This window comes from Podarcis erhardii, assembly GCF_964252035.2.
Source record: "Podarcis erhardii genome assembly, chromosome: 5".
Taxonomy (NCBI): Eukaryota; Metazoa; Chordata; class Lepidosauria; order Squamata; family Lacertidae; genus Podarcis; species Podarcis erhardii.
In genome coordinates, this window is record NC_138509.1 from 3,744,376 (window position 1) to 3,754,099 (window position 9,724).

The window sequence follows — 9,724 nt, forward strand, 5'->3', positions numbered from 1 at the left end:
CTGCAGTGGATAAGCAACTGTTTCCAGCTCACAATGCTTTTAGCAGTGGTGATGAGAAAAAGCATTATTTTTTTCTCTCTCTCTCTGCTAAATTAGGCTGCTGGAAACTGGGGCAGGAGAAGAGAAGAGAAGAGTTGAGTTCTGGTGTTGCGAGGAAACTCCTGGGCTGACAATGGGCTCTGAAGCAACTTGTTCTTCCATTCTATGTCTCCCTTCCTGATCCACTTGGTGTAACTCAGAATTCTAGCGGGAAAACAAAATAGATTCTGCAATCCTAAAGTCTGCCCAGTCCTGATGTACATAAAAATACCATTAAAACCCTAAGCTGCAGCAAAAAGAGAGCAGGTATGGGAACAGCAGAAAAATCAAATATCTAAATCACAGCCCAAAGTGGACTTAAAACAGAAATGTTCTTGCTTGCCTCCTTGTAGTGGGATGACCAAGGCTAGGCAAATGGGAGGTTAGTTTTGCCTACCCACATGGCAATGGACTCCGGAAGAATCAGGAAGTGGGTCTTTTCCTCAGCACCAAATTGACCCTGTGTGAGTAAAAAGCAACAGGCAGATAGGCAGGCAGAAGCTCTTGGGAGGCAGAGCCCCCTTTCTGAATAACTGCCCCCCCCACTCTGCCCCACCAAAGGTCTAGGGAAGCAAATCCTTCAGCCTAAGTTTATTTCCAGGATTTTCTAAACAGTGCCAGAATGCCCCTGCAAAAAAATCAGAAACAAGTTAAAACACGAAGGGAGATGGGATCATGAAAAGAGAACATCTGGCCAGTTTTCAGCATATTGTTCCTGAGGGGCTCCAATTAGAAAGTTTCCATTTACAAGAAAAAAATTACTGTAGCACCCTAGGAAATTAATTTACCCCTGACCATAGCATTCTCTGTTCCTAAGAGATAACATAATCTCCTTAATAGCATTTGACGCCAAGTATTACTGTTTATAGTGAACTGCCAGAATTAACTCTTCCTCAATGCCTAATGAAGGGAAATGTTCCACAATAAAAATTTGGAAACCTTCTACAATAAACCCCAATTTGTATCATTCATGAGTACTACCTTTTGACAGCCTAGAAAGATTGTTGCCATGTAGGCATTAAAAAAAAAAATGAAACTGCAAACACAACAGTTAAAAAAAATAAAAGAACCTGCATCAATGGATAGATGAAACAAAGCCAAAGGATTCCTTGCAATGTTTGTTAACTCTTTGATGCTTTCCCTTTGTTCCTCTGGCTGTCAGCTACACCTCTTATTTAAATGTAAAGCAGAAAGCTATTGATCTGGATCTTTAAAAGGGAGGAAGATCCCTATCTCCACACGCATCTGCCCTCCACCAATAACTCTTTGTTTCTTCTGAGATGCAACATGAAATATCAGGCTACTTTAATATGCAAAGTACATTTTGCATTCTTTAACATCTTGAGAGAAGCTAAAGTTTCAGAGAACTTTTTTTAAAAGATAAAAATATCAATATTAAATTAAACCTGCATGCTTACTATAGGGTACCAAGAAAAGTAAAATGCAGCCAGTAACAGTTGGGAGAGAGCAAAAGAGCTTGCATATCATTTTTATGAATTCTCTAATTAATGTCTAGGTTTCCCATGCTGTGATCCTCTGGCCCCCGTGCCAGCTTATTTCCTGAGGAAAAATCCAAAAAATATCTCAACAACATCAATCCTAAAAAAGTTCAACAACTTCAATCCTAAAAAAAGGTTAACAACTTGGGTCAGCCCCTTTCACTTCAGCAAATCTGGCCCTCTTTGAAAAAAGTTTGGACACCAGTGCTCTAGATCTCCCACTCAAAGGTTAGGCAGAGAAGAGAGAAAGACAGCTCTGGGAGGTTTCTCTCTGCCCCATGGAAACCTCTGTGACACTTGCCTCGCTGGCACGGGAGCTCTGGCATCAGTCGTCCCTGTAACCTCACTTCTCACACTGAGGGAACACCCAGAAGGCTCTCGGAGCTGGACCTCAGAGTCTGGGCTCAATGACATGCTCCTTTAGGTATGCAGGGCCAAAGCCGTTTGGGGTGTTAAAGGTCAGCACCAGCATTTTAAATTGTGCTTGGAAACATACTGGGAGCCAGTGAAGATCCTGTTATATGGTCCCAGCGGTGCTCAGTCACCAATTCCGGCTTAGTTGTAGTTTCTGGGTCACCTTCAAAGGTAGCCCCATGCAGAGCGCATTGCAGTAGTCCAAGCGGGAGATAACCAGAGCATGAACCACTCTGGCGACACAGAGCACAGGCAGGTAGGGTCTCAGCCTGCGAACCAGATAGAACTGGTAGACAGCTGCCCTGGACACGGAATTGACCTGTGCTTCCATGGACAGCTGTGAGTCCAAAATGACTCCCAGGCTGAGCACCTGGTCCTTCAGGGGCAGTTGCCCCAATCAGGACCAGGGAGTCCTCCACACTGGCCCACCCACTGTTCCCTCAAGTTTCTGAGGTGTGCAACCAGGTGCCCCCATGACAGGCTTCCTCATCGAGGCTGGAGCTGCGGGGAACCAAGCCACGCCTGAGCCTTTGAGGCTGGCACCGTGCTTCTTTCTCCTTGGGGTCAGCAAAGGGACGCGTACCCCTGGGCCAGTTGAGAGGGAGGGAGGGAGAGCTCAAGTGACCGCCATTTTATGCAGACTCCTGCCATATTCTCAGGACACGCTGAGGGAGCAGAGAAGGGGCAGCTCTGCAACTCCGCACCCCTGCACCATCCTCCGCGCCAGAGCCCTTTTGCGCATCATTCATCATCCCTCCCCTGGCGCCACCAGCCAGTCACCCCCTCAGGTCAGCAGGCACCGGGGCTCCCCAGGCTGTGTGGGAAAGGGAGGAGAGAGAGAGAGAGAGAGAGAGAGAGAGAGAAAGTCAGTCAGGGGGGCAAAGAAGGGACCCTAAGAGAAGGTTCTCCTGAGTAGAAGGGAGCAGGCAGGGAGAAATAGGGGGAGAGTGGGAGGCTGCCTGGTGCCCAGTTGGTTCTTGCGGGGTGGGAGCTTGGATCAAAAAAAGAGGCAGATGGCAGCGGGCAGCAAGAAGCTGGCAGGGTGCTTCTCCTGGCCATTCACCACTCTGCATGGCAGGTGCTCCTAGTCCCATGGAGTAGAGGGAAGCAAGGAGAGACCCCATAACTCGTGCAGCCCTGCTCGCTGCCGACCCTCTCCTGCTAGGGGCTCAAGCTGCCTCATTGTCCATGTGGCAGTGCCATTCATTGGCCACGAGACACCGCCAGGGTGGGGTGGGACAAGTTGAGGAGGAAGAGAGGAAGGAGCAGGGCAGCCGCCAATGCCAATGTGGCTGCCCAGTGTGTGCCTCTACCCCAGCTGCCAACACTTGCCCCACCCTGGCAGCCAGAAACCCACATTATACCGCTGATGCATAGGCGTAGTCAAGGGGGGGGGCAGGGGGCAACTCCCCTCCCCCAGATCAAGTAAAATAGAAATAACTAACTATGTTGGTTCTGCTGCCCCATGCCCATGCCCTGATGCCAGGTGTGGGTTAGGCATGGATCCCAGGGGACAGAGCAAGGTGTAGCCTCCTCAGTCCTCTGATACACCCTCCCCTTGGAGGCTGGTTACTTTCCCTCTGGGTGGGGCTGATGGCAGCTATAGTTCAACATCTGGAGGACACCAGGTTTTGAAGGCATATGTACCAATTGCTTCAAGGTCCTATTGATTTAAATGTAGAGTTAACTATATGCTTACATTTCTTCTATTGAAATCAGTGAGATTTAAGTGCTTATCTTTGACTTTTGAGGACCCTTTATTATTATTTTAAAAGCAGAAATTTCACATTACACCAGAGAAAGATAGCAGGTTTCTTTCCTTTTTTTTAAAAAAAAAAAAATTATGTTCTTTAAAAGCATCATGTTAGATATTTTGTGGATTCTAAGCTTTGGCTTTTGGTGATAAGATACAGGACAGAGAGGGGAACACAGAAAGGTTAATTTCTGAGATGGACTGAGATGCAGCCTTGGGAAAGTCAGGATGAAAGCAAGACAGAGGAGCTTTTGTGTGCTATCATTCCAGGTTACACACTGATCAGACAGAGCAGATATTTTGGAAACCAATTTTCTCCCAGTCTCATTCATTCAACATTTGAGGAGAGAGAGAGAGAGAGAGAGAGAGAGAATGTTCTTTTATTTTCAAGAAATATATACTATCCAGAGCCAAGGAAGAAATCTAGCTTGGGCATTGATATTTCAGAGTTTAAACTCAAGCAGTTACAGACACCATCCTGAAATGCTTTCTAAATTATTCTACGCTGAAACAAGAGCTTCTTAAAGTTACATTAATATCCCTCCAGGATGGTGTACACCTAGAGACACATTTTCCTTAATGCTTGAGGTAGAGGACACATACTGTAAGAGTGTGAAGCTAATGCAACAGTGTCCCAATGCAAGCACATTCTAAAGCATGGGTAGGCAAACTAAGGCCCAGGGGCCGGATCCAGCCCAATTGGCTTCTCAATCCGGCCCACGGATGGTCCGGGAATCAGCGTGTTTTTACCTGAGTAGAATGTGTGATTTTACTTAAAATGCATCTCTGGGTTCTTTGTGGGGCCTGCCTGGTGTTTTGACATGAGTAGAATGTGTGCTTGTATTGAAAATGCACCTCTGGGTTATTTGTGGGGCATAGGAATTCGTTCATTATTTTTTTTCAAAAATAAAGTCCGGCCCCGCCCACAAGGTCTGAGGGACAGTGGACCAGCCCCCTGCAGAAAAAATTTGCTGACCCCTGCTGAAGTCATGTCATATTATTGTTGTTGTTGTTATTACTATTATTCCAAAGTTTAAAATGGAAAGATTGGGGGACGGCATCATGGTATCACAACAAATGACCAATAGGAACAGCCAATTAAAAAAACCACCAAATTTAGTCACTGCTCACAGGCTATATACTTTTTTATTATTTGTTCTTATTCCTCATTTCTGCTGACATAAAGTCTTTTATGCTACAAACTGTGATTTTATAATATTAGTTTATGTGGACCACACAGAAAACAATAGTACTGAGCAGTCTTATATAAATAGAGTAAATAAATAATAAAATAAACCATGTATTGTATTAAAATGGAATATGTGAAGTGGTCTTCATAGAGAAAAACGACAGTTCAAAGATTTTCAGGGAAGACCAAGGTGATGGCATTAACTCTCCCAAGGGCTCCTCAAAGCATCCTAATAATGGGGGGGGGGGGGGAGGTGAGGGAGAGAAAGGAGTTGGGGAAAGTGTTAGGCAACTCATTCTATCAACTGTTTACTCCCTGGTTCAGATGGGAGACTCCTCCTACTTTACCCTCTGATGCACTTTGAAAAGTAAGAGAGCTGCAGGCTACCATTTCAGTTGTTCTGTCATGTTGTCATCTGTCTCTTAATGGTGCAGCAATAAAATGCTAGCACCTTTGCAAAGCTAAGCAGGGTCCAGAATCATTTCAAATTGGATGGGATTCCTGCACCGCAGAGGATTAGATAAGACGTCCCTTGAGGTCCTTTGCAACTCTATGAATCTAGTTCAGCTCACAAAAGTTATCAGTGTACTGGTCATTTTTGGCACACAGACACTCCAGCAACTTTCAAAACCATCTCTGCCTTGTCATCTAGAAGCAATTTTATTTGCCACAGGCAACCAGGATAGTAGTTACTGGTACTACCCAGCCTGCTCTATTCTAGTTTGAGTCTGCAGAGTTGTGGATAAAAACAGTTGCCTCTTCACACTTCTGAAAGGTGATCCCTCCTGGTCACAAGACCAAGTATCAGTGCCACTTTTATTTTTATTTCACTAAGTTTTTGGGTCATGTGAATGGGCTCTTAAATAAGTCTAAATGGTGGCTGGATTACAGCCAGAGCTTGGCATAAAACAGACAGCAAAATCTTATATTTGCTCGAAGCAGTGCACGTGTTTATTGGGTAAGGATGATTAGCTGTTAATCACAATAAACATTAATGATCAACCGTTTTATGAAATCTGCTTTCTATTAAATTAACTAACTGTAAAAGGAAGCAACAACAAAGAATTATGTTAGGCTAAATCCACACTCAAGCAGAGATTATATCCCAAGAGTATAATGCTTTGGATCTTAGACTGAAATATATTTTAAGATGGCAGCTTTAATTGAATTAAGCTGGCAAGCTAGTGGACAACAGTCTGGAGTGTAGTAACTACATATTTTTAACTGCAAGAATGATCCACAGGGAATCATTCAGCTCAAATAAATTAGCTCTTCATAAAGAATATCAATATATTAAATAACACAGGCTCGAGTTTCTTAAGCATAGCACACAATAGCAGCAAAGAAGCACAGAGCAAATGAGACAACAATGGCAATCGGCACATTGAAACAATGCAGATTCCCACATCAACAAGGACATGGAGAGGTTCACCCAGTTCCCAGTGCACCCTATGAGATGAATTACATGTGGGTGGGAACAGGCACCTTGGTCCAGGGCTACAAATTACCCACAACATAGTGTGACTACAGCTAGATCGAGACCCTTACCTTTATTTCAATCAAGTGCTGTTTAAAATGGTAAAATGATTCTAAAATTGTGGAAAGACCTTCATGCAGCTTGCCTGCTCAGGAAAGGAACCAAAGAGAGCCAGTGTGCAAAGTCACAGTGTTTCCTCTGGGTTTCCTATGACCTTCACCAAGCTATGCAGATAGAAAATTTAAGTACTGTACCAAAATGGAAGAAGTGAACTGAAGCAGAAACACACAACCCAACCCTAACCAAGAAGAAACTGGTACTGATCTTAACAGGACTTCAAGTATGTGTAGGAATCTAGTTTTAATGAGATAACAAACACAATGAAACTTCAACCGGCTGTTCAGTCAAAAAGCAGGAAATGTTTGTCAGCACCACACAGGCACCATGTAAAGCTGTTGTGTTGCAGAGAACAGGGAAGAAAACGCAAACACAGTGGAGCCATTCTTTTAGTAAAACTGAAGGGTACAAAATAAGGGTCTTCCCGCTTGCTCATAAGCATGAGGAGAGAGCAGGAGGGTACTTGCCCTCCAAATCTCCTCTGGGGTGTCAGCTACCCAAGGACATTTTTAATCTGCTTTCTTTCCAAGTCCTTGGAGGAAATCCTGCTGGACAGGTAGAGAGGGTGTGTGTGTGTGTGTGTGTGTGTGTGTGTGTGTGTGTGGAATCAGCATACATGGTTAGAGGTTAAGCACATCCCTTGCACACCCCCCTTGCATTTCCTATGCAAATACCCACCCCGCCCTTGCAGTTGTCTGATGTGCACATACCTCCCACTGTCACTCCTTCCCTCTCCTTCATCTTACACAGTACAGGAGCTGAAGGTTTGAGAATACCTTATTTGCTCCATTAATTATGAAAAAGCTAAAATTTTAGTTTTCGAAAGAAGCTTCTCCCGGTCTAAATGGGTGCTGGATGGCCATAACCTTGAACAGATCAAATACTTCAGTTATCTAGGGCTCACACTCCATCATACAGGATCTTGGAAGCACCACTGGCAAACCTCCCTTCAAAAGTTGGAGATCACAAAGCTAGCCATACTCAGATTCTTTTTCACAAAGGGCAGCAAATATGTTCCAGCAGCCTTAAGGGTTTTCAACGCAAAACCTGTTTCCCAACTCCTGTACGCTGCAAATGTCTGGCATAATGGCGACCTGCCAAAGCTAGATGGCTTTCAGGCAAAATTTCTACAATCCCTGCTCCAGGTACCCAACTGTGTCCCCAACTCCATACTTCTGTTAGAAGCTGGTGAATGCCCAATTTCAACTAAAGCGTGGTGTGCTGCCCTAAAACATTGGCTCAGGATTTCAGTGTTTGATCTAGGGAAGGGTTTGTACCAACACCTGACCAATGAGGAATTTGTCAGCAAATGGCAGAAAACCATGGCTAAAAAAGCCATCTCTATTGGTCCGTCACTCCCCCAACTGTATTACCTGGGTTATGAAGGCGTCCAAAAGATGTTAAAGCAAAGATTATGGGATAATGCACACAGTGACTTGCGATCTCAATCACACGCAGTCTGTAGTCCGCTGGCAGTTGGAGTACAATATGGGCATGTCTTTAAGTTAACATCTTACATAAAAAACCTGACAGTACCAAACTATCAAAGGCTTTTCACCAAAGCCAGACTAAACGTCTTTCCTTCTGCAGTGTTGGATGGCAGGTTGAGAGGAGTTCCCTACCAGGACAGACTTTGCTCGTGTGCTCAAGACATCGATTCCATAAAACATATTTTGTTGCACTGTGCAAATTATGAGCAAGCCAGGGCTGAACTGATAATACCCTTGCTGGTACCTTTCCCGGGAAAATCAGAGGCTCACTATGTCAGGTTCCTATTGGAAGACCAGACAAATGCTAGAACATTAGCAGCGGCCAAGTTTTTATTGGTGGTTGCAAGAACCAATGATCCCTATATTCTGAACAAAATGCTTGTTTAACCTGGAGGTAGGCTGTATGAATTGTGTATTGCTTTGTAACGATTTGTTGGGTCTCTGGACCGTAATAAAGATTGCTGTTGTTGTTGTTGTTGTTATTGTTGTTGTTGTTGTTGTATTTGATCAAGTAACATATAATTATTTTCTCAGTGCCAAGGTAAATGATAAATATGTGTATGCACTCAGATGTCTTGTTTTTACTTTGAAAACAATAGCCCGGGGATAACCCAGACTGGGACCATGGCAGGCAAGAAGGAAGGGTTTAACCTTCTTTACCTATAGCACAGTAAAAGCACCCCCCTGAGCTGCTGCTTTTCCTGGGAGAGAAGCAGGTACAACACTCCTATGCTATATTCAGCTATATCTCACCTAAAGCTAAATTGAGTAGGCTGTTCAGTGTTTATAGGCCTTGTTACAGGAGGACAAAGTATTACCTTTCAAAGTAAAACAAATTCCTTCCAGTAGCACCTTAAAGACCAACTAAGTCAGTTCTTGGTATGAGCTTTCGTGTGCATGCACACTTCTTCAGATACACACTTCTGTGTACAGATAGGTAGCCGTGTTGGTCTGCCATGGTCAAAACAAAATAAAAAAATTCCTTCTAGTAGCACCTTAAAGACCAACTGAGTTAGTTCTAGGTATGAAGTGTGCATGCACACGAAAGCTCATACCTAGAACTAACTCAGTTGGTCTTTAAGGTGCTACTGGAAGGAATTTTTTTATTTTGTTTTGACACTTCTGTGTATCATGCAGGTCTGACAAACACCACCTCTGTTGAATTTTTCTCATTCACACCACCAGTAAGTGTATAGGAAGCCCTGTTCTCCTTTCCATCCAGGCCCTCTAAAATGGACACGAATCTGATTATCAAAGGATCCAACTTCCAAGTAAGTATGTATAGGTTTACAACCTTACAGCACAAACTGAACATATTTAGACAGAAATCTTGCAGGTCAGTGGGACTTATTTGCAAGTAAATTTGGAAGTAAGTCATGTTGAACTCAGTGGGACTTGCTTCTAAGTAAACTTGCATTACAGACAAATTCAGACACTGAGGGAAACACCACTTTGCAGTTTACCACAACCAAAGAATAAATTTGCAGTCTTACAGCCCTGATTAGTAGTTACCTGGAAGTGAAGTGCCATTAACTTTGATGCACCTTGCTTCTGAGTACCTTGAGGGCTGCTTACTCTGGAATAACTCCCAAGTGAGTTCAACAGGGCTTATTCTGAAGCAGAGGCCTACAGGATGACAGCCTCATGGGCTAGTCATATAAAAGTTAACTAAGCAGTAAGACCCGTTGACTTTAGTGTGACTTTCTC

At 43.9% G+C, this 9,724-nt stretch overlaps 1 protein-coding gene across 3 annotated transcripts in view; it reads right to left on the bottom strand.

Moving 5' to 3' along the window:
* The window catches only part of LOC309341479 (rho GTPase-activating protein 8-like), a 45,225-nt gene that overhangs the window by 34,684 nt on the left and 817 nt on the right, over positions 1-9,724 (bottom strand). Inside the window, exon 1 of one of the 3 annotated variants that reach the window (XM_081861010.1) lies at positions 9,530-9,721. The exons of the other annotated variants lie outside the window; for them this stretch is intronic. The gene's annotated coding sequence lies outside the window, so the exon portion shown is untranslated. Of the gene's footprint in view, positions 1-9,529; positions 9,722-9,724 lie in introns of those variants that run through there. 3 annotated transcript variants of the gene reach the window in all.